Here is a 26,640-nt window from a genome sequence, read left to right on the forward strand (position 1 = left end):
TTTCTTAACTCCTTCCTCTACTACAACCAATCAATCCCTATCCTCCTCCACATTCAACAACTCTAAAACACTATCCATCTTTCCCTTACTGCCTTCACTTCCATGAGCAATGTCCATCAACACCTGTTACTTTTTCCTCTCTACCTGACTCACCCCCCTCACTCTTTTCATTTCCAATCACCCCCCACCCCCAAAAATTTTCATACTCCTTCCCCATATTAAATCTTTAAAATTGTAAGTTGTTTTAAGAGAAGTTAACTAAATAGATGGGGATGATAGGTAGTAATGGACATGGAACTGTCTAGTGTAGTCCTTATGGTCTCTTGCAGTCTCCTTCATTCTTTTGTTCTTATCAGCTCCCCTTTTTTCCCCCTTTATCTGACATTTTGCTTATCCACTCCTTTTCTTGTACCTCTCATAAGCCAGAAGTCATACTTTGCAACCAATCCACATATGCTCGCTTCTTCTCTTCTGCTATCATCCTCGCCTCAACATCCCATCACTCACTACCCTTTCTTGTATTCCCTCCCATCTTCCTTGTTTCACAAATGGTATCATCTCTGCAGGCCTTGTCACTTTCTCCTTGAAACAAAATCATTCCATTTCTTCTTTCACCTCTATCCTTCACCAGCTCCCACACTTCTCTCAGCTTCTCCAGGTATTCCTTCTCCTTCTCATTCAAATTGTTTACTCTAAGCACCTCCCCACCTTCTGCCCTTTTCCTCCTCCTCCACCAATCTTCCACTCTCTATTTCCCTTCTAACAAAAAAATTATCTGACACTTCCCCACTCTCTCCCCTAAGAACATGGCCATCCAGAACTCTTCATACCTGTTGATATTCATACATATATACATATATATATATATATGTGTGTATATATATAAATATATATTCATACATATATATATATATATATATATATGAATATATATAAATATATTATATATATATATATATATATATATGTATACATACATATATAAACACAATATCTTACTACATTGCTTCTGACCCTGGGCAGTGGGCAGATATTGGGATGACCTGTTATCCATGGCTAAGATAAGGGAGGGTAAAGGGTGGTGGATACGAGTGGAAAGTGTGGGAGTAAGTACAGATTGACCTCTCATTAACGGACTAAAAGGGGGGTAACGGTGTCCGTTAATTTGGAGTGGTTTTTGTGTGTGTGTGTATTGGGGGGGAGATCACCTCTTAAGTTCTATAAAATCATAGTATACGTACATACATATTAATGTTTCCCTTTCTGATACTGTTCCTGAATCAATAATTCTCTTAAAGTACGCAAATGTTCATAATAAGCCTGAATGTCACCATTAGCAGAGAGATCAACGTAAGTTATGAGCGTGTCAATAGCCTGGCGCACCTCCGACATCTTGGTTTAACCACCACTAACTCCTCTTCCTCCTCACTGCCACTCGCTCCCTCCTGCTCGTTGCCAGCAAGAACAGCTTCAGCGAACTCCTCCATAGTGACTGCACAGCACTAAACAACAGCACCAAAAACACCGAAAACACAGTGAAAACACCGCAAACACATCCAAACGTCCACACCGATCACGATATTTTTTAGTAAACAAAACAAAGTGCGTGCCATCACGCCATCAGCCACTTAGCGGACAAACGCCAAACTAATGGACACATTCACCCTACCCACGAAATTTAGACTGTCACACCGGACCAGTGGATTTTATCCGTTGCATCCGATATCCAGTAATGCGGTGTCCGTTAATGAGAGGTCAATCTGTATGTACCTCTGACTTTGCTACCTCTCATATCAGGAGGAAAAAGCCCTTGTGTATTTACCCAGTTGTATTATACGGGAAGGGAGCTACGCTCATGGTAACCTGTATTTGTATCTTTCAGCATCAAGTTTCTTCTTAAAATCTTGAATACTGTTTGCACACAGTGTTTCTTTCTCTAATTTGTTCCAAGTATCTATCACTCTGTGTGGGAAGCTATTTTTTTCAGATCTCTTCTGTAATTATCTTTTTGAGTTTCTTTTCATGTCCTCTTGTTTTTCCATTGTCCCACTTCAATAAATCATTCTTATCTAAGATTTCCATTCCTTTCATAATTCTAGATACTTAGGTCTCCCCTTTCCCTTCTTTGTTCGAGAGTTGGTAATTTTAATTTGGGCAGTTCATACTTCATTTTGGAAAGAGTTGGTGCCAGTTTTGTTGTTGGTCTTTGTATTCTAATTTTTTTTTTTTCTTTTTGGTACTGGGTGTCTATAGTGTTGCTGCATACTCAAGTTTTGGTCTTATTAGTGTAATTAATTTTTTTTTTATCATTTCCTCATCCATTATTTACCTAGTTGTATTCTGCAAGAAGAGGAGCTATGCTCGTGGGGTCCTGTCTCCATATCTTGTTTTATCTAGACTTTTTAAATTCATGTATCATTTTTGCACACACCACATTCTCATCTAACCTGTTCCAAACGTCTATTATCCTGTGGGGAAAACTGTTGTTTTTCAGGTCTCTTCTATAACCATCTTTCTTGATTTGTTTCCATGTCCTCTTGTATCTCTATCCCATTTTATTACATCCTCTCTATCAATAATTTACATGCCTTTCATGATTCTATAGTTATCAAGTCTCCTCTCTTCTTTGCTCCAATGTCTGTAGCTCAAGTTTTGCCAGCCTCTCCTCATATGACAGTTCTGAGAGTGTTGGTGCCAATTTCATAATTGCTCTTTGTATTCTTTCAAATTTTGTTATACATTTTTTGTACTTGGTGACCATGTTGTCGCTGCATACTCCAATCTTGGTCTTATCAAACTGACTAGTACTTTCTTCACCATTTCTTCGTCCAGGTATCTAATGCTACTCTGCTTGATCTCATTAACCCCTTCCATACGGTGCCGCACACGTAGGCGTCATGAGGAGCAAGTGGATTCGCGACGCTGCCATATCGGCGTCTTGATTATATTTATTGTAGTCGCCCCTGTGTTTTTACATTCTCCCAAATGCGCCCTTAATCCCATTCTCTGTGGTTTTCAAAATTCGCGGGTGAAAGAGAGAACGATCGATATAAGCGGCGACTATATTTTATGATGCGAATATTATTTCGTTACGTCGTACGGCTGGCATTGGCTGCTGCCCGCGAGATTTAAGTCCCGTATTGAAGTGGTTAAATTATGTTTCTCGAAAAAATTTTGTTTATACATTTCTCAGGGGACATATTATTCATAACCCCCAGGTCGTCCTCTTTTTCCACTTTTTTAATTTCTTCCTCTCCCAATGTATATTATCCCACTATTCTTTTTTTGTTTCTTCCAAATTCCATTATACTACACTTCTTAATATTGAATTCCATTTCCCACTTCCTACTCCATTCCCATACTTTATTGAGATCACTCTGCAGTGACTCACAATCTTCCTCGGAGTTCACTTTTTCAACATTTTTGCATTGTCTGCGAAGAAGCTCATAGCTTTCAGTTCCTTCATTTGTATCATTAATATATATATAGCAAACATTATTGGGACCAGTACTGTTCCTTGTGAAACTCCACTAATCACCTCATCCCAATTGGAATGTTGGTCTCTTATCACCACTCTCATTTTCCTTTCATACAAGAAGTCTTCCATCCACTTAACCACTTCCATACGGTGCCGCATACGTAGGCGGCATGAGGAACAAGTGGATATGCGGGGCTGCCATATCGGCGTCTTGATTATATTTATTGTAGTTGCCCCTGCATAATAACATACTCTCTAAACTGTCTTCATCACAGTTTCTATGGTTATCAAAATTCACGGGTGAAAGAGAGAACGATCGATATAAGCGGTGACTATATTTTATGATGCGAGTATTATTACAACACATTGTACGTCTGGCAGATAATGCTGCCCGCGAGATTTTGGCCCGGAGTGAAGAGGATAAGTAGTTTGCCCTGTATTCCTCCTGCAGTTTCTAATTTCTTTAGCAATTTCTTAAGTGGCACCTTATCAAAAGCTTTTTTCAAGTCTAGAAAGGCACAATCAGCCCATCCATCTCTTTCCTGTATTACTGTATATCTATAAGTTTGAATAGAAACGCATCAAGTTTGTGACACATGATCTTCCTTGTCTAAATCCAAACTGCCTCGGATTTAGTACATTATTTTTTCCAAATGCTTTACCCATCTAATTTTGATAATGCTTTCACAAATTTTTCATACCGTACAAATAAGAGAGACCGGTCTATAGTTAGTAATGTCTTCTTTGTTCCCCCCATTATATATTGGTACTATATTTGCTCTAGAAAGAGAGTTGATAGCAAATACAGTGTTTCGGAAGAAAGTCAAGCATAAGTACACATGGGAGAGGGTGGTGGAGGGAAAGGTGGTAGATAGAGCTTTAATGGACTATGTGGTGGTAAATAGGATTATGATAGGAAGAGTTAGAGATATACATGTGCTAAGGGGAGAGGGTGGGGGAATATCAGATCATTTTCTGGTGGAAGGTAAGTTGAGAGTGGAGGACAGATGGAGGAAGAGGAAAGGGACAAAAGGTAGGGAGGTGCTTAGAGTGAACTCTCTAAACGAAGAGGAAAAGGAGGAGTACAAGAGGAAGCTGAAGGAGGAGTGGGAGGGAGTGAAGGATAGAGTGGAGGTAGGTGTGGAGGAGGAATGGGGATGGTTCAAGGAGGGAGTCACAAAGTGTGCAAGGATGGTGTGTGGAACAAGAAGGTCAGGAGGAAATAGAAGGAAGGGTAGTGAATGGTGGGATGAGGAAATGAAGAAGGTTGTAGAAGAGAAGAAGCGAGCTTTCACAGATTGGTTACAAAGTAGGACGAGGGAGTCATATGAGACGTACAGGGAAAAGAAAAGAGAAGTAAAGCAAAAGGTAAAGGAGGCAAAGAGGAGAGCAGATGTAAAATGGGGTAATAGTATGACAGAAAATTTTGAAAGTAATAAAAAGATGTTTTGGAAGGAAATTAAGAGAGGAAGAGGAGGCGAATCAAGTGGGGAAGAAAAGGTAAAAGGTGCAGATGGAGAGATGATAATGGAGGAGAGGGCAGTAAGGGGAAGATGGGCAGAATATTTTAGGGAGTTGCTTAATGTGAAGGAGGATAGGGAGGGAAAGATAGCTGCAGTGGGAAATGCTAAGAAAATGAGAGTGATGAGTGAGGAAAATGGAGGAGAAATAAGGAAGGATGAAGTGAAGGCAGCAGTCAGGATGATGAAGGCGGGTAAGGCACCTGGTCTGGATGGATGCCATGCAGAATGTCTTAAAAAAGGAGGTATAGTGATGGTGGACTGGTTGGTGAGGTTATTTAATATTTGCTGGAGAGAAGGTAGAGTGCCAGAGGACTGGAGGAGTGCGTGTATAGTTCCACTTTACAAGGGAAAGGGGGACAAGTGTGAATGTAGTAGTTTCAGAGGGATTAGCTTGTTAAGTGTAGTTGGGAAGGCTTATGGGAGGATCTTGATTGAGAGGATTAGGAGAGGAACAGAGGGAGTAATTGGTGAGGAACAGTGTGGGTTTAGGATGGGTAGAGGTTGTGTAGATCAGGTTTTTGTGGTAAGACAGATATGTGAGAAAGCTATAGGTAAGGGAAAGGATGTTTTCTGGGCCTTTATGGATCTGGAAAAGGCTTACGACAGGGTAGACAGAAAGGCACTGTGGGAGGTTATGCAGATATACGGGATAGGAGGAAAGCTTCTGGGAGCTGTCAAGAGTTTTTATGAGAGTAGTAGAGTTTGTGTCAGGATTAGAAATGGAGAGAGTTAGTGGTTTGAGGTGAAGGTGGGACTTCGTCAGGGATGCGTTATGTCACCCTGGTTGTTCAACTTATACATGGATGGGTTGGTGCAAGAGGTGAATGCAAGGGTAGTGGGTCAGGGATTGGAGATGGTTAAGGAAAATGGAGAAAAGTGGGAGGTGAGCCAGCTGTTGTTTGCGGACGACACTGCGCTTGTGGCAGGATCAGAGGAGGGATTGAGGAAGCTGGTGACAGAATTTGAGAGAGTGTGTAATAGAAGAAAGCTGAAGATAAATGTGGGTAAAAGTAAGGTGATGAGATGTACAAGGGGTGAAAGTGGCAGTAATCTGGAAGTGAGCATTAAGGGAGAGCAACTGGAGAAAGTGGATAGTTTTAGATATTTGGGTGCAAATGTGGCAGGAAAGGGTGGAGTGAAGGTGGAGGTAGAATGTAGATTGAGAGAAGCGAGTAAATGCCTTGGTTTAAAAAGTGTAATGAGGAATAGGAATCTGGGAATGGATGCTAAGAGGAGACTGTATGAAGGAGTGATTGTGCCAACAGCACTGTATGGAGCAGAAACATGGAACATGAGAGAGGAAGAGAGAAGGAACTTGAATGTGTTTGAGATGAAGTGTCTGAGAAGTATGATGGGGGTTACTAGGCTGGATAGACTGAGAAATAAGGAAGTGAGGAGGAGAACAGGGGTGGAAAGGGAGCTGGGAGATAGGGTGGATGAAAGAGTATTGGGATGGTTTGGACACATGGAAAGAATGGGTGAAGAAAGACTAGTAAAGGAGGTATGGAAGGCAGATGTGGAAGGAGTGAACATGAGTGGACTTCCTAGGATGAGATGGATGGATGGGGTGAAGGGGGCTTTGGGGAAGAGGGGAATGTCGGTTGAGGAAGGACGGGAGAGGACAGAAGACAGGGGTGAATGGAGAATGGTTGTATATGGAAAATGTTGTGATGCATGAGGTGGATTGGACGGGAGAATGGGGGTGAGGTAGTGTGTGCGAGCAAAAATTTTTGACGCAGCCCGAAGGGATTTCTCCCCGTCCTCTCCTTTATATGAGGGGACGGAGAGGGGGGGTCGCCAATTTAATGAAGCGGCCTTGCTGTGGATGTGCTGTGTCCTGCGACACTGCTTCTGACCCAGGGCAGTGGACAGGGTGCAGGGATTTTTGGCTTGTAGGCCAAGCGCCAGAGCCGGTAGGCCATTCAGCACACTATGTATTTTGTCTGTTAGTTCGTCCCTGCATTCTCTCAAAATCCAGTTTGCCATATCATCTGGACCATGTAATTTTCTGACATTGAGATTACTCAAGTGATTCATAATTTCATTCTTTGTTACTTCCATCTCTTTCACAGGGGGGACTTTTTCCTCCCACTCAACATCTCTATGTTGTACGTTCTCCCTCATAAACACTGATTTAAAATGCTTGTTCATAATTTCTGCCATTTCTATTTCTTCTGTGTATTCTATTCCTCCTTGTTTCACTAATTCTTGTTTGTTGTTTACAAATCTATAAAATAATTTTGGTTGATCTTTACCTTTTTCTATGACATCCTTTTTGTATTCTCTCTTTTCTTCTCTGTGCACTTGTACATATTCATTTCTATAACTAGTATATATTTTCCACTTTTTGGGTTTTTTGTCTTTTCTCCATTTTATCCAAGCTTTATCCCTTTTATCTTTTAACTCCCTACATCTTTTGTTGTACCAGCATTTAATATATTTTTTTTTCTTGTTTTTGTCTTGGAACATACTTTTCCACTCCTTGTAAATTTTTGTCAATTTTTTCTATTTCTCTTCTGTTTTCTCTTATATCCTTTCCCATTCTGCTTTTTGAAAAAAAATCTCATTTTATTAAAATTTGTTTTTCCATACATCATTCTTCCCTTTCTATATTTTTCAATTTTTTTTTTTTTCATTTAATTCCAGTTCTACTAATATTTGGTCACTTTTACTTTGTGGTGTCTTACATTCAATCTTTTCCACTATTTCAGGTTCTGATGTGATTATTAGGTCAAGTCTCGATGGCTCTTCCTCATTTCTATACCTAGTATTATCTTCTATCCATTGTGTCATTGTATGTTCTATAATCATATCAAGTAGTACATTTCCCCATAGGTTGTCTCCACCTTTCACTGTCATCTCTTCCCAGCAGATTTCTTTACAATTAGTCACCCATTATAACTATTCTTCCTCCATCTTCCATTACCTTATTTAGAGTTACCCTTGTGTCTTCTAACACATTCTTGTGTTCTCTCTCTTCCCACAAAGCCGTTTTAGGAGGCCCATAATTTACCATAAACTTCCTGCTCTTCTTGTCCCTGTCCTCTATTTCCATCATGATCATTTCCACTCTATTCTTGCCATATGTGACATTGCTCACATTCATATCCTCCTTAGTCAGAAACATAACTCCACGACCTTGTTTTACTTCTCTGTTTCTAATCCAATAATTATATACACCATGTCCTACACTGTTGGGTGGTAATGGACCTTTCAATTTTGTCTCCACAATTCCTATTATGTCAGGTTCCTTTTCCATCAAGTAATCATTCAGTTCATTCAAGCCTGTTATCAATTCATCTACATTTGTGAAGGACACTTTTAATTTTCTGTTACCTCCATCCTGTTTTCTGTTTCCCTTTTGTTTTTCTCTACTATGAACCATTTCCTCACTTTCATATCCACTACTCTCCAATAGAATTTCTCTTTGTCTGTTCTGTTCTGTTCTTGTTTTTTCCTTAGCTTCAATTCTTTTTATTTTTTCTTCTTCTCTTTCCTCTTTATTCATCTCTTTATCCATACTGATCACTTTCTGCTAGTTTTCCTGTTTTTGATAAGACACTCTCTGCTGTCATTTGTGACCTGAATCTAACCTTAATTGGTCTGGTCTTGTCTATACTGTATTTCCCCAACCTATATATTTCTTCTATTTCTTTTCCTATTTCCTGTTCACCTTCTTGAACTATTTTAATACCTTGTTCACTCTTTCTTTCTCATTTCTTACTCTTGTAGTCCTATTTGGATTATGTTTTTCTTCCATTCCTAATATAATTATACATTTCTTTTTATCCACTAAGTCTCTTACTATATTCTCCTTCTCTCTCATCACTTTAATAACTGTGTCCTTAGTGTGTTCCTTCATTTGTTGTTTCACTATATCTCTAAATTCAATTTTGCTATTCTCCTGAACCTTTTTCCAACCACTTACCCCTTTTGCTATGGACTCTTTATTCTCTTTACTATTCCTCTTTAATTCCTCATTCTCATCCTTTACTTCTTTTAACTGTCTTTTTAATTATTCTATTTTTGGTAAAATTTTACTTTCGACCTTTGTTTGAATATAGCAATACAAAATTAAATAGTAATTTTGTAAATTAAAATGTATCAACGTAATATGCAATTTTGTGTGCGGAAATGAAAATAAAAATACGTTGCTACAACAGATTTCTTAAGTAACGAAGTCGTGTACGACGAATGGTACGCCATGTTTGTTGTGGTAGATGCCGACGTCGGAGAAATGAAAGGACAATAAATTTGTCTAAAACTAAACTAACCTAACCTAACCTGTGTTTAATAAATCATTACCTGCAAATTAGATATCATCCGGCTGGTCCTCGTCGTCGTCGTCGTGAGAGACGTTGGCGGGCTTTTCAACCACTCTCTCAGCTTTTGTATGGCTATATTCCTCCAATGGTCGAAAGTAAAATTTTACCGGTTAGGTTAGGTTAGGTTAGTTTAGTTTAGTTTACTTTAGTTTAGACAAATTTATCGTTCTTTCATTTCTCCGACGTCGGAATCTACCATAACAAACATGGCGTACCATTCGTAGTACACAACTTCGTTACTTAAGAAATCTGTTTTAGCAACTTTTTTTATTTTCATTTCCGCACACAAAATTGCATATTACGTTCATACATTTTAATTTATAAAATTACTATTTAATTTTGTATTGCTATATTCAAACAAAGGTCGAAAGTAAAATTTTACCCTATTTTTTATTTAGGTTTTGGCTCTCCTTCTTTAGTTCTTCCAATTTATCAACTCTTTGTGCAATCGGTGCAAGTTGGCTAAACCTAACCTAACCTATGATTCGTTCATTTTTGTTAGTTTTTCCTCTAGACTTGCCAATCGGGGGAGGCTGTCATCTCCTCCCTCATTAAATCCATAGAAATAATTATATCCACTTTCTATTGCGCTGCTCTTACCTATATTTCTGATTTTAATGCCTTTACTGATTTCTTCGACTTCACCTGTGTCGTCTGCACATCTCGTTTACATTCCCTCTGGCATCTGGGGCCTGTTCATCCCCTTCCTCATTTTCTTCCATTTTCCTCAATGATCCCTCCCCTTCTACCTTCCCACTACATCATGAGCTTTCCCCTTCCCTACTAATACAACACAGGTACTCCCTTGTCATTGAAATCCACGAAAATTGCATTTTTTGAGTTCCAATCTTCACTGTCAATTCAATGATCATGTGTGTGTGTGTATACCTAGTTGTATTTTACAGGACAAGAGTTATGCTCATAGTGACCCATTTTCGTATCTCTCCACATCCAGTTTGTTCTTAAAATTTTGTATAGTTTTGGCACTCGCTGTCTCCATTTAGTTTGTTCCAGACATCAATCACTCTGTGCAGGAAGCTATTCTTCTGTAACTGTCCTTCTATACTTTCTTCTCGTGTTCTCTTGTTTCTCTTCTGTCCCATTTTAACAAGTCGTCTCTATCAAGAACTTCCATCCCTTTCATAATTCTGTAGATGGTCAGCAATTCACCTCTTTCTCTTCTCTGCTCCAGTGTTGATAGATGTAATTTCTCCAATCTTTGTTCGTAAGTCAAATTTGAGAGTGTAGGTGCCATTTTTGTCGGTGTTCTTTGAATTCTTTCTAATCTCCTTATGTTTTTTTTTTTGTACTAGGTGTCCATAGTGTCACAGCATACTCCAATTTAGGTTTTATCAGTGCAACCACTATTTTCTTTACAATTTCTTCAACCATGTAGTCAAAGGCCACTTTCATTGATCTTAATAAGTTAGTCCCTCCAAATAATTTATTGACATGTTTATCAGGTGTCAAGTCACTTGAGATGATCACTCCCAGGTCCCTTTCCGAGTCAACTTTTTTGACTTCCTTGGTACCAATTTTACACTGACCCAATATTCTACTTTTGCTCTTTTTCAAATTCCATTATACTACATTTCTTAATGTTAAAGTTCACTTCACACACCTGACTCCATTCCCATATTTTGCCTTGGTCTTCTTGTAGCAATCTGCAGTCTTCTTCTGTGCTTACTATCTTGAGTAATCTGGCATCATCAGCAAAGAAGTTCATGTAACACTTCACTCCCTCATCCATATCATTTATATATATGGCAAACATTAAAGGAGCCAATACAGAGCCTTGCGGGACACCACTTATAATCTATGTTTTTCATTCCTTCTCACATTGTTTTGTTCTTTTAATTCAAAATCTATTAGTATGTGGTCACTCTTTTGGTGTCTTATACTCCATTTTGTTCATGATATTAGGTTCAGAAGTGAATACTAAGTCCAGTTTCGATGGTTCCTCATTGTTTCTATATCTAGTAATTTCCTTAACCCATTGTGTTAAGGTATATTCGATGGTCATATCCAGCAGAATGTTGCTCCAAAGTTCTTCTCCCCCTTTTACTATCATTTCTTGTGTGTGTATGCATATTATATATATATATATATATATATATAATTTCCAAGTCCCTACCAATGAGTGCCTTCAAATTATACACTAAACATGACACATACTATGAAATTTGGCAAACAAACTATGAAAACAAAATGTCTCCTGTATTAAAAACTATCACGTGTGTGGCAAGTTTTCTATAGAGTAATACATGAAATATTCAAACAAGTGCCATTTGACACAGAATGGTCTACATTCTATGGTTCCAGAAAGTGACAATTTTTGTTTTTGCTATGCAGTCATATTTTGAATTTTTTGAGGGGATGAACAAAAGGTACCTCCAATTGGTGGTCCTGCAAGACATATATGAAAGAATAATCTTCCTACCACCTGTCATCAAAACCTGTCCTACTAAACAGCATCCAGTGTCTGGTAGTGTCCAATTAATGAAAAATGGCTTCCAGTGATTAAAAAAGATTACAGTTAATGAAATTAGTATATGTTTTTTGATAAATATGTCAGAATTAAGTTCTTTGATTTTTCAACTTTTTTGTATTGTTCTGCAGATGTGTCATTTGGTTGATATTTGCAATATTTAGTGATTATGTTGCTGTATATTTGTTTGTTTACATTTTGGTTCTTACTGATAAATCATGTTATTTCTTTTAGGTTACTATGACCAAATTCTATATGAACATAATATAATCAAACATACAAGTTTTTACAATTATAATAAATCAAGTAAGTGTCAACTAAATGACAAATCTATTATACAATATGAAAATATTGAAAACTCCAACAACTTAATTCTGACTTTTTTTAAATAGATATCTATTTCATCAAAACCTTTTAACTACCTTAACTCTGCCTAGATGTTTTGCCCCAAAGGGGTTGACACTGGTTTCTGCATCTGGCACAGCTCTTATCAACTTTCAAGAGTATTTCCTCTACATTAAAAGTTGACAATCAATGATTGCTCCCTTCCTTCTACTGCTATACACCAGTGACTTAGAAATAGTCCCACATTAACACAACAAAGACAACACTCCAATATTCTATCCCGGAGAGATCAGGGAGGATCCAAGAATCATTGATAGCATTTGTGCTCCAGGTTTCCAGTCAATGAAACCCATGACAACAATTTTTATTACCTTTAACCACTTCGGTACAATGACACCTACATAGGAACCATGAGGCGCAAGCGGGTACACAAGGATGCCGGTGTCGGCGTCCTGATTATATATATTTTTTGTAGTTGTACATAAGTTACCCCCAGATTCTGTTAACTGATTTGATAATGTTTTCTGTGTTTATCATTACTCAGAGTAAAAGAGAATGAGTAATACTGCAGTGACTTCATATTTTAAAATGTGAGTAGTGTGATGCATCATACAAATATGGCAGCTGATGCTCTGCACGAGAATTTGACTCGTACCGAAGTGGTTAAAGAATTTTCTATGTGAGTTCATATTCTTATATTATTGTCGGTAACATTCCTCCTCCATGATTTCATGTTGCCAAAATAAATTCAGTGGAAGTGCACTATTCCCTGACAATTTATGCTAAATTTTTACTTTCCTACATGCAATTACTACACATCACTACTAACCTACAAATCAGGATATTTGTTCCACAATATTGTTTCCTCCCCCACCCCTCTAGTGATAAACATGGAGAGAAAAAAAAATGTGCAATGAAGAGAACATGGAGAAGGCATTCACTATTCCATTCAATAAATTTAGAAAAACATTTACCTAAATTAGTAAAAATGTGTTTATTATATACCTGGCAAAATCTTTCTAATGTTCTGACAAGAGTAACCGCACCCTTTTCTCCACTCTACCCATTGTTTGCTACAAACAAACAAAATTAAAACTTTTGCATTAGAAAAAAAATACAGTATGGTATTTGGAAAACCAGAGATATTGCAATTGAATACTTTATATTGGGTCAATTCAATAGGGGGTCTTCACTATATATTCCCATAATCATAATGCTGGTATTACCTAATAATGTACTAATGCAATACTGTACATATATCTGCCTGTAGTAAGGGCAACTGTTTACTTATCCTCACCACAAATGCAAAACTGGGCCATACTTGAAGTTTTGGTACCAATTATACCTTATCAAACAATAATATGACCCTTCCTCCCTTTAACTCAATGTATTCCCCTCAACCATCTGAGTAATTCTATAAAAGAGATAAAAGATTTCAACATCATGCATGTCAGACATTCTAAGATTCTTGGCATGATAATGATGCCATCACCTCTACTGTCTCCCCATTACACTGAACTATAAAAGATGGCATGTGTTTAAAAATAACACACTTGACAAATATAACATTACTCTCCCCAAAGACAACACAACTTCTCGTGTAAATTAAAAAAAACACGAAATTCCGACAGACTACAAATATTTCCTCAGTTCCTGACTTTTTTACTTTATGATCAACAACTGCAATTTAATATCGCTGCACTCCACTACAACTTTCTTGAAACCTACAATTGGGATATATTTAGAAGAGGTTACACTACAACAATTACTGTATTACACACGTACTTTCCACAGTATGACAAATTAATTATCACCGATCCTTGAGTATTTAGCACTCACGTTGTTGTGCCACTCCCACTCCACTTCTAACTTGTTCTACACTACACTATGTGCCTATTGACACTACGTCGCACAATACGAGATGCATCGAACAGTGTGCGCAAAGGGAAAAACATGTTGCACCATGGTACGGAAATGCGTCATCAACAATTCTGAAAAGTTTATAACAATGTGTTGTTGAAATTTAACCAGCTAAAACGCTGTAGACTTTTTCACTATTTACTTTAGCCTATTTATAAACCCTGTAGGTGCAACCTCGTACAGCTGGCACTTACTCGGTCACCAGACCACATATATTTTATCCCTCAATATGAACAGTTATATGACACAGCGGCAACAACACACACACACACAGACACACAATTCTGAAAAGTTTATAACAATGTGTTGTTGAAATTTAACCAGCTAAAACGCTGTAGACTTTTTCACTATTTACTTTAGCCTATTTATAAACCCTGTAGGTGCAACCTCGTACAGCAGGCACTTACTCGGTCTCCAGAGGAGGAATACAGGGAAACCTACTAAAATGGATAGAGGACTTTCTGACTGGTAGAAAGATGAGAGTAGTGCTCAGAGAAAAATATTCAGATTGGAAAGAGGTGATCAGTGGAGTACCGCAAGGATCTGTGCTGGCACCAATAATGTTTGCTATCTATATGAATGACATGGATGAGGACGTGAACTGCTACATGAGCTTCTTTGCCGATGACGCCAAACTGCTAAGGAAAATAGAAACTGATGAGGACTGTGAAGCACTGCAAGAAGACCTAAATAGGGTATGGAACTGGAGTCAGAAATGGGAAGTGGACTTTAATACTAAGAAGTGTAGCATAATGGAGTTTGGAAAAAGCAAAAACAGAATATCAGGAAAATATACAATTGGAACCAAAGAAGTAAAGAAAGTAGGATCCGAAAAAGATTTGGGAGTAATTATCACGAACGACTTGTCCTATGATATACAGATTAACCAAATTTTCGGGGAGACTTACAACTTGCTAAGATCAATAAAAGTGGCGTTTACATACTTCGACGAAGACATGATGAAAAAAATATTGGTTACATTGATAAGGCCTAGATTAGAGTATGCAGCGACATTGTGGTCCCCCAGTACCAAAAAGAATATAAAGAAAATAGAAAGAATCCAAAGAGCAGCTACAAAAATGGCACCTGCACTTGCAAACCTATCTTACGAGGAGAGATTGGCTAAACTGGAGTTACCAACACTGGAGCAAAGAAGAGAGAGAGGTGACCTATTGACCATCTACAGAATCATGAAAGGCACAGAGGTACTCGATAGAGAGAACTTACTTAACTGGGACAAAAGAAACACAAGAGGACATGGAAAGAAAATAAAAAAACATAGCTATAGAAGAGAACTGAAGAAAAACAGTTTTCCTCATAGAGTTTTGGACACTTGGAACAAACTGGACAATGGAATAGTATGCGCAAAAACCATTCATGAGTTTAAAAACAAACTAGACACTGCAAGATACAAAGGCGGGACAACACGAGCATAGCTCCCCTTCCCGCAAAATACAACTAGGTAAATACAACTAGGTAAATACACACACACACATTTACATACCTGGATGAAGAAATGGTGAAGAAAATTCTAACCACTCTGATAAGACCAAGATTGGAATATGCAGCAATGATGTGGTCACCAAGTACAAAAAAAAAGTATATAAAAAAAAATGAAAGAATACAAAGAGCAATTACAAAATTGGCACCAACTCTCAAAACTATCATATGAAGAGAGACTAGCAAAACTTGAGCTACAGACACTAGAGCAAAGAAGAGAGAGAGATTTGATAGCTATTTACAGAATCATGAAAGCCATAGAAATTATTGATAGAGAGAATCTGATAAAATGGGATGATAGAAATACGAGAGGGCACGGAAAGAAAATCAAGAAAGACAGCTATAGAAGAGATCTGAAAAAGAACAGCTTTCCTCACAGAGTAATAGACAGTTGGAACAAGTTAGATGAGAAAGTGGTGTGTGCAAAAACAATACATGAATTTAAAAATAGTTTAGATAAAATGAGATATGAAGACGGGACACCACGAACATAGCTCCCCTTCCCGTAAAATACAACTAGGTAAATACAACTAGGTAAATACACACACAATCACGAAAGGCAGAGAAATTATTGATAGAGAGGATCTTATAAAACGGGATGATAGAAATACAAGAGGGCACGGAGAGAAAATCAAGAAAGACAGCTATAGAAGAGATCTGAAAAAGAACAGCTTTCCTCACAGAGTAATAGACAGTTGGAACAAGTTAGATGAGAAGGTGGTGTGTGCAAAAACAATACATGAATTTAAAAATAGTTTAGATAAAATGAGATATGAAGACGGGACACCACGAGCATAGCTCCCCTTCCCGTAATATACAACTAGGTAAATACAACTAGGTAAATACACACACACACACACACTTCAACGAACGGACGGCTTAGAGGACGTTCTGAAGAAAAAGTGAAATTCGTGGATCCCGAAGCAAAGGAAGGGCCTATTGCTCGTGGGGTAGTGGGAAAGTAGGGAAAGAGGAGAAGGGGAGGGACTGCTGAGGGAAATGGAAACAAATGAGGAAGGAGAGGACTTGGCCCAGGCAGACAGACGAAATGTAAACATAAAAAAACGGCCCCCCGACCAGCTGAGTGACGACGAAATGTCTAATAAAAATGTAAAGATCAGAAACATAGATAAGAGCAGTTCAATGGAAGGTGAGGATGATAATTTCAAAGGATTCAATGAAAGGGCGGCGGATACCAACCTTCCCCGACTGACAAAAATGGAGGAAAAACTTCAACAAATGTCTGACAACTGGGAAGTTAGGTTTAGCAAGATGACAAAAATCGCCGAGAGGTTTGCAAAATTGGAAGAACTAGAGAAGGCGAACAAAAACTTAACTGATGAAATAGAAAAACTAAAAAGACAGTTAAGAGAAGTAAAGGTGGAGAATGAGGAATTGAAGAGGAATAGTAAAGAAAACAGAGAGGGATGGAAGGCAATTAAAGAAAACAGTAAAGTTGCATTTACTGACATAATTAAACAGCAAATGAGAGAACAAACTGAAGACTCAGTTATTAAAGTGATGAGACAGAAGGAGAATATAGTAAGAGACTTAGCTGATAAAAAGAAATGTATAATTATATTAGGAATGGAAGAGAAACATAACCCAGATAGAACCTCAAGAACCAATGAGGAAAATGAAAAAGTAAGCAGTTTACTACAATTAGTTCAGGAAGACGAACCAGAAATTATGAAGGAAATTGAGGAAAAATTCAGGCTCGAAAAGTATAGTACAGATAAGACCAGACCAATTAAGATTAAATTCAGGTCACAAACGACGGCAGAGAATATCTTATCCGAAACAGGGAAACTAGCAACAAGTGAACAATATAAAAAGGTATGGATAAAAAGGGAAATGAATAAAGAGGAAAGAGAGGAAGAAAAGCAGAAAAGACTGGAAGCTAAGGCAAAAAACGAGAGCAGAACGGAGTCAGAAAAAGAGAGATTCTATTGGAGAGTAGTGAATATGAAACTAAGGCAGTTCGACATACAAGCGAAAAACAAAAGGGAAACAGAGAACACAATGGAAGTGGCAGAAAACTAAGAGTGTCTTACACAAATATAGATGGATTGATAACAGGATTGAATGAGCTGAATGATTATTTGAAGGAAAAAGAACCGGATATAATGGGAATTGTAGAAACAAAATTAAAAGGCCCACTACCACCCAACAGTGTAGGACATGATGCATATAATTATTGGATTAGAAACAGAGAGAAAAAGCAAGGGGGTGGAGTTATGTTCCTGACTAAGAAGGATATAAACGTGAGGGGTGTCACATATGGAAAGAATACAGTAGAGATGATTATGATGGAAGTGGAACACAGAGATAAGAAGAGCAGAAAGTTTGTGATAAATTATGTGCCTCCGAAAACAGCCTCATGGGAGGAGAGTGAACATAAAAGTATGTTAGAGGACACAAAGATATCATTAAATAGGATAATGGAAGATGGAGGAAGAATAGTTATGATGGGCGACTTTAATTGCAAAGAAATCTGCTGGGAAGAAATGACAGTAAAGGGTGGAGACGGCTCATGGGGAAATGCTTTACTTGAGATGTTTACTGACCATACAATGACACAATGGATACAGGAGAACACTAGGTATAGAAATGAAGAAGAACCATCGAGACTAGACCTAATAATTACATCTGAACCTAGAATAGTGGACAAGATTAAATACAAAACACCAATAAGTAAAAGTGACCACATATTGATTGAACTGGAACTTAATGAAGAAAAATATATGAAAAGAAATGAACAATATAGAAAAGGAAGAATGATGTATGAAAAAACAAACTTTGATAAAATAAGAGAATTCTTTCAAAAAGAAAACTGGGATCAAATATACAAAGAAGAAACAACAGTGGAAGAGAAATGGAATATTTTGACAAAAATTTACAAAAAAGGAGTGGAAAAGTATGTCCCAAGACAAAAACAAGAAAAAGAATATGTAAAATGCTGGTACAACAAAAGTTGTAGGGAGTTAAAAGACAAAAGAGACAAAGCTTGGACCAGATGGAAAAAAGACAGAAGACCTGAAAAATGGAAAATATATACCTGTTATAGAAATGAATATGTACAAACGTGCAGAGAGGTAAAGAGAAAATATGAAAAAGATGTCATCGAAAAGTGTAAAGATCAACCAAAAATATTTTACAGATTTGTAAACAATAAACTGAAAAACAAACAAGACTTGGAGAAATTAAGACATGGGGGAGTTGAATACACCGAGGAAATTGAAATGGCGGAAATTATGAACGAACATTTTAAATCAGTGTTTACAAGGGAGAACATACAACCTGAAGAGAACGAATGGAAAGAGAAAGTCCCCCCTATGGAAGAAATAGAAGTAACAAAGAATGAAATATTGAAACACTTGAGTAATCTTGACGTCAGAAAATCGCATGGACCAGATGAAATAGCAAACTGGATTTTGAAAGAATGCAGGAATGAACTGGCAGACAAAATACATAGCATACTAAACAGTTCCTTGAAAGAAGGAAAAGTTCCAGAAGATTGGAAAAAAGCAAATATAGTACCTATATATAAAGGAGGAAATAAAGAAGAACCTACCAACTATAGACCAGTCTCTCTAACAAGTACAATAGCAAAAATTTGTGAAAGAATTATCAAAAATAGATGGGTAAAATAGTTAGAAAAAAAAAAAACGTGCTAAATCCAAGGCAATTTGGATTCAGACAAGGACGATCATGCGTCACCAATTTAATATCTTTCTATTCAAGGCTAATAAATATAATACAAGAAAGAGATGGATGGGCTGATTGTGCATTTCTAGACCTAAAGAAAGCTTTTGACAAAGTACCACATAGGAAGTTGCTTAAAAAACTAGAATCTGAAGGAGGAATACAAGGCAAACTGCTAAATTGGATGGAAGATTTTTTGCAAGAAAGAAAAATGAGAGTAGTGATAAGAGACCAACACTCAAAATGGGATAAAGTAATAAGCGGTGTTCCGCAGGGAACAGTTCTGGCCCCAATAATGTTTGCTATATATATTAATGATATGGACGAAGGAATTGAAAGCTATATGAGCTTCTTTGCAGATGATGCAAAACTACTGAAAAGAGTGAAAACAGAAGAAGATTGTGAATCACTACAGAGAGATCTATATAAAGTACAGGAATGGAGTAGGAAGTGGGAGATGGAGTTCAATACAAAAAAGTGTAGTATAATGGAATTTGGAAAAAGCAAAAACAGAATAACAGGATCATATAAATTGGGAGAAGAAGGAATAAAAAAAGAAGAAAATGAGAAGGATCTGGGAGTCATTGTTATGAATAATATGTCACCTGAGAAACATATAAATAAGATTTTTGGAGAAACCTATAATTTGATAAGAACAATCAAAGTTGCATTTACATACCTGGATGAAGAAATGGTGAAGAAAATTCTAACCACCCTGATAAGACCAAGATTGGAATATGCAGCAACGATATGGTCACCAAGTACAAAAAAATGTATAAAAAAAACTTGAAAGAATACAAAGAGCAATTACAAAATTGGCACCAACACTCTCAAAACTATCATATGAAGAGAGACTTGCAAAACTTGAACTACAGACACTAGAGCAAAGAAGAGAGAGAGGAGATTTGATAGCTATTTACAGAATCATGAAAGGCATAGAAATTACTGATAGAGAGAATCTGATAAAATGGGATGATAGAAATACAAGAGGACACGGAAAAAAAAGACAGCTATAGAAGAGACCTGAAAAAGAACAGCTTTCCTCACAGAGTAATAGACAGTTGGAACAAGTTAGATGAGAAGGTGGTGTGTGCAAAAACAATACATGAATTTAAAAATAGTTTAGATAAAATGAGATATGAAGACGGGACACCACGAGCATAGCTCCCCTTCCCGTAAAATACAACTAGGTAAATACAACTAGGTAAATACACACACACACACACACACACACACACACACACACACTTTCAACGAACGGACGGCTTGACGAACGCTCTGAAGAAAAGTGCAGATTGTGGATACCAACGCAAAGAGAAGTGCCTTTTTGTGTTTGCAGGGGGGGGGGGGGGAAATTGCTCGTGAGGCAGTAGGTAAGTAGGAAAAGAGGAGAAGGGGAGGGATTGCTGGGGAAATGGAAGGAAATGAGGATGTGGAGGACTTGGCCCAGGCAGACGGGCGTAAGGTCAACATGAAACGACCACCGGATGACGAAATGGCAAATAAAAATGTAAAGATTAGAAGTATAGAGAGGAGAAATACAGTAGAAAGTGACGAGAATATGTTCCAGGGATTTAAAGAGGGTGGGGGGGACACAACCCCCCCCCCCCCGACTGATAAGACTAGAGGAGAGAGTTGATAAGGTGATCGAGGACTTGGAACGTAAGTTAGGTAAGGTAGACTCCATCTTCCAGAGAATTGAAAGATTGGAACAACTAGAGAAGGCTAACAGAAACTTAACTGAAGAAGTAGAGGACCTAAAAAGACAGTTAGGAAATGTAAAAGGAGGAGAATGAGAAATTGAAGAAGAATAGTAATGAAAACAGTGAGAAAATAGCTACAGAAGCTAAAAATTGGAGAATAACTCAAGAAGGGAATAAGGTTTCATTCACTGACATAGTCAAACAGCAATTGAAAGAACATAATGAAGACTCAGTTATTAAAGTGATGAGACAGAAGGAGAATATAGTAAGAGAATTAGCTGACAAAAAGAAATGTATAATTATATTAGGAATGGAAGAGAAACATAACCCAGATAGAACCGCAAGAATCAAGGAGGAAAATGAAAGGGTAAGCAGTTTATTAAAATTAGTCCAGGAAGATGAACCAGAAATTATAAAGGAAATTGAGGAAAAATTCAGACTCGGAAAATATAGTACAGATAAGACCAGACCAATTAAGATTAAATTCAGGTCACAAACAACGGCAGAGAAAATTCTATCCAAGACAGGGAAACTAGCAACAAATGATCAATATAAAAAGGTATGGATAAAAAGAGAAATGAATAAGGAGGAAAGAGAGGCAGAAAAGCAGAAAAGAATTGAAGCTAAGGCAAAAAACGAGGAAAGAACGGAGTCAGAGAAAGAGAGATTCTATTGGAGAGTAGTGAACATGAAAATAAAGCAGTTCGACATACTAAAGAAAAACATAAGGGAAACAGAGAACACAATGGAAGTGGCAGAAAACTAAGAGTGTCTTACACAAATATAGATGGATTGATAACAGGATTGAATGAACTGAATGATTATTTGAAAGAAAAAGAACCGGACATAATGGGAATTGTAGAAACAAAATTAAAAGGCCCACTACCACCCAACAGTGTAGGACATGATACATACAATTATTGGATTAGAAACAGAGAGAAAAAACAAGGGGGTGGAGTTATGTTCCTGACAAAGAAGGATATAAACGTGAAAGGTGTCATATATGGAAAGAATACAGTAGAGATGATTATGATAGAAGTGGAAGACCGAGATAAGAAGAGCAGAAAATTTGTGATCAATTATGTGCCTCCGAAAACAGCCTCATGGGAGGAGAGTGAACATAAAAGTATGTTAGAGGACACAAAGATAGCATTAACTAAAATAATGGAAGACGGAGGAAGAATAGTTATGATGGGCGACTTTAATTGCAAAGAAATCTGCTGGGAAGAAATGACAGTAAAGAGTGGTGATGACTCATGGGGAAATGCTCTACTTGAGATGATTACTGACCATTCAATGACACAATGGATACAAGAGAACACTAGGTATAGAAATGAAGAAGAACCATCGAGGCTAGACTTAATAATTACATCTGAACCTAGAATAGTGGACAAGATTGAATATAAAACACCAATAGGTAAAAGTGACCACATATTGATTGAACTGGAACTTAATGAAGAAAAATATATGAAAAGAAATGAACAATATAGAAAAGGAAGAATGATGTATGAAAAAACAAACTTTGATAAAATAAGAGAATTCTTCCAACAAGAAAACTGGGAAGAAATATACAAAGAAGAAACATCAGTGGAAGAGAAATGGAATATTTTGACAAAAATTTACAAAGAAGGAGTGGAAAAGTATGTCCCAAGACAAAAACAAGAAAAAGAATATGTAAAATGCTGGTACAACAAAAGTTGTAGGGAGTTAAAAGACAAAAGAGACAAAGCCTGGACCGGATGGAAAAAAGACAGAAGACCTGAAAAATGGAAAATATATACTGGTTATAGAAATGAATATGTACAAAAGTGCAGAGAGGAAAAAAGAAAATATGAAAAAGATGTTATAGAAAAGTGTAAAGATCAACCAAAACTATTCTACAGATTTGTAAACAATAAACTGAAAAACAAACAAGACTTGGAGAAATTAAGACAAGGAGGAGTTGAATACACTGAGGAAATGGAAATGGCAGAAATTATGAACAAACATTTTAAATCAGTGTTTACAAGGGAAAATATACAACCTGAAGAGATTGAGTGGAAGGAAAAAGTCCCCCCTATGGAAGAAATAGAAGTAACGAAGAATGAAATATTGACACACTTGGGTAATTTTGATGTCAGAAAATCGCATGGGCCAGATGAAATAGCAAACTGGATTCTGAAAGAATGTAGGAATGAACTGGCAGACAAAATACATAGCATAATAAGCAGTTCCTTAAAAGAAGGAAAAGTTCCAGAAGATTGGAAAAAAGCAAATATAGTACCTATATATAAAGGAGGAAATAAAGAAGAACCTACCAACTATAGACCAGTCTCTCTAACAAGTACAATAGCAAAAATATGTGAAAGAATTATCAAAAGTAGATGGGTAAAATACTTGGAAAAAAACAACGTACTAAATCCAAGGCAATTTGGATTCAGACAAGGACGATCATGCGTCACCAATTTAATATGTTTCTATTCAAGACTAATAGATATAATACAAGAAAGAGATGGATGGGCTGATTGTGCATTTCTAGACCTAAAAAAAGCTTTTGACAAAGTACCACATAAGAAGTTGCTTAAGAAATTAGAATACGAAGGAGGAATACAAGGTAAATTGCTAAATTGGATGGAAGACTTTTTGCAAGAAAGAAAAATGAGAGTAGTGATAAGAGATCAGCACTCAAAATGGAATGAAGTAATAAGCGGTGTTCCGCAGGGAACAGTTCTGGCCCCAATAATGTTTGCTATATATATTAATGATATGGATGAAGGAATTGAAAGCTATATGAGCTTCTTTGCAGATGATGCAAAATTACTGAAAAGAGTGAAAACTGAAGAGGATTGTGAATCACTACAGAGAGATCTAAATAAAGTACAAGAATGGAGTAGGAAGTGGGAGATGGAGTTCAATACAAAAAAGTGTAGTATAATGGAATTTGGAAAAAGCAAAAACAGAATAACAGGATCATATAATTTGGGAGAAGAAGGAATAAAAAGAGTAGAAAATGAGAGGGACCTGGGAGTCATTGTTATGAATAATATGTCACCTGAGAAACATATAAATAAGATTTTTGGAGAAACTTATAATTTAATAAGAACAATCAAAGTGGCATTTACATACCTGGATGAAGAAATGGTGAGGAAAATCCTAATCACCCTGATAAGACCAAGATTGGAATATGCAGCAACGATATGGTCACCAAGTACAAAAAAATGTATAAAAAAACTTGAAAGAATACAAAGAGCAATTACTAAACTGGCACCAACACTCTCAAAACTATCATATGAAGAGAGACTACAAAAACTTAAACTACAGACACTAGAGCAAAGAAGAGAGAGAGGAGATTTGATAGCTATTTACAGAATCATGAAAGGCATAGAAATTACTGATAGAGAGAATCTGATAAAATGGGATGACAGAAATACAAGAGGACACGGAAAGAAAATAAAAAAAGACAACTATAGAAGAGATTTGAAAAAGAACAGCTTTCCTCACAGAGCAATAGACAGTTGGAACAAGTTAGATGAGAAAGTGGTGTGTGCAAAAACAATACATGAATTTAAAAATAGTTTAGATAAAATGAGATATGAAGACGGGACCTCACGAGCATAGCTCCCCTTCCCGTAAAATACAACTAGGTACAACTAGGTAAATACACACACTTTCAACGAACGGACGGCTTGACGAACGCTCTGAAGAAAAGTGAAGATTGTGGATACCAACGCAAAGAGAAGTGCCTTTTTGTATTTGCAGGGGGGGGGGAATTGCTCGTGAGGTAGAGGGAAAGTAAGGAAAGAGGAGAGGGGGAGGGATTACTGGGGAAATGGAAGGTAATGAGGAGGTGGAGGAAATGGCCCTGACGGGCCGCCGGGTAGACAAAAGACCCCAAGACGAGTTGGATGATGACATGTCTAATAGGAATGTGAAGATTAGAGGTATAGATAGGAGCAATATAGCAGAAAGTGATGAGAATATTTTCAAGGGATTTAAAGAGAGTGGGGGGGACTCAAACCCCCCCCCCGACTGACAAGACTAGAGATGAAGGTTGATAAGGTGATCGAAGACTTGGAGAGTAGGTTAGGTCATATGAACACCATTTTAAAAAGGGTTGAAAGATTGGAAGAACTGGAAAAGGCGAATAAAAACTTAACTGATGAAATAGAAGAACTAAAAAGACAGTTAAGAGAGGTAAAGGGGGAGAATGAGGAATTGAAGAAGAATAGTAAAGAAAACAGAGAAACAATAGCTAAAGAAAGTAAAAATTGGAAGCAAACCCAAGAAGGAAATAAGATTTCATTCACTGACATAGTCAAACAGCAATTGAAAGAACATACTGAAGACTCAGTTATTAAAGTGATGAGACAAAAGGAGAATATAGTAAGGGATTTAGCAGCCAAGAAGAAATGTATAATTATATTAGGAATGGAAGAGAAACACAACACAGATAGAACCACAAGAATCAAAGAGGAAAATGAAAAAGTAAGCCAATTACTAGAATCAGTTCAGGAAGATGAACCAGGAATTATGAAACAAATCGAAGAGAAATTTAGACTCGGAAAGTATAGCACAGACAAGACCAGACCAATTAAGATTAAATTCAAGTCACAAACAACGGCAGAGAATATCTTATCCGAAACAGGGAAACTAGCAACAAGTGAACAACACAAAAAGATATGGATAAAAAGAGAAATGAATAAAGAGGAAAGAGAGGAAGAAAAGCAGAAAAGACTGGAAGCTAAGACAAAAAACGAGAACAGAACGGAGTCAGAGAAAGAGAGATTCTATTGGAGAGTAGTGAACATGAAACTAAGGAAGTTCGACATACAAAAGAAAAACATAAGGGAAACAGAGAACACAATGGAAGTGGCAGAAAACTAAGAGTGTCTTACACAAATATAGATGGATTAATAACAGGATTGAATGAGCTGAATGATTATTTGAAAGAAAAAGAACCGGACATAATGGGAATTGTAGAAACAAAATTAAAAGGCCCACTACCACCCAACAGTGTAGGACATGATGCATACAATTATTGGATTAGAAACAGAGAGAAAAAGCAAGGGGGTGGAGTTATGTTCCTGACTAAGAAGGATATAAACGTGAAAGGTGTCATATATGGAAAGAATACAGTAGAGATGATTATGATAGAAGTGGAAGACAGAGATAAGAAGAGCAGAAAATTTGTGATCAATTATGTGCCTCCGAAAACAGCCTCATGGGAGGAGAGTGAATTTAAAAGTATGTTAGAGGACACAAAGATAGCATTAACTAAAATAATGGAAGACGGAGGAAGAATAGTTATGATGGGCGACTTTAATTGCAAAGAAATCTGCTGGGAAGAAATGACAGCAAAGAGTGGTGATGACTCATGGGGAAATGCTCTACTTGAGATGATTACTGACCATTCAATGACACAATGGATACAAGAGAACACTAGGTATAGAAATGAAGAAGAACCATCGAGGCTAGACTTAATAGTTACATCTGAACCTAGAATAGTGGACAAGATTGAATATAAAACACCAATAGGTAAAAGTGACCACATATTGATTGAACTGGAACTTAATGAAGAAAAATATATGAAAAGAAATGAACAATATAGAAAAGGAAGAATGATGTATGAAAAAACAAACTTTGATAAAATAAGAGAATTCTTCCAACAAGAAAA

General features: G+C 37.1%; 1 protein-coding gene across 3 annotated transcripts in view; it reads right to left on the bottom strand.

Annotated features, from left to right (window-relative positions):
• Nucleotides 1–14,094, bottom strand: part of LOC143038532 (copine-8-like) — a 177,201-nt gene extending 163,107 nt beyond the window's left edge. The window contains exon 1 of one of the 3 annotated variants that reach the window (XM_076207838.1): nt 13,999–14,094. The gene's annotated coding sequence lies outside the window, so the exon portion shown is untranslated. Of the gene's footprint in view, nt 1–13,164; nt 13,184–13,998 lie in introns of those variants that run through there. The other 2 variants (XM_076207839.1, XM_076207840.1) reach the window with 2 other exon arrangements.
• Between the last annotated feature and the right edge of the window lie 12,546 nt (nt 14,095–26,640).

This window comes from Oratosquilla oratoria, chromosome 24, assembly GCF_046742065.1.
Source record: "Oratosquilla oratoria isolate Oo_2021 chromosome 24, ASM4674206v1, whole genome shotgun sequence".
NCBI classification, from domain to species: Eukaryota; Metazoa; Arthropoda; class Malacostraca; order Stomatopoda; family Squillidae; genus Oratosquilla; species Oratosquilla oratoria.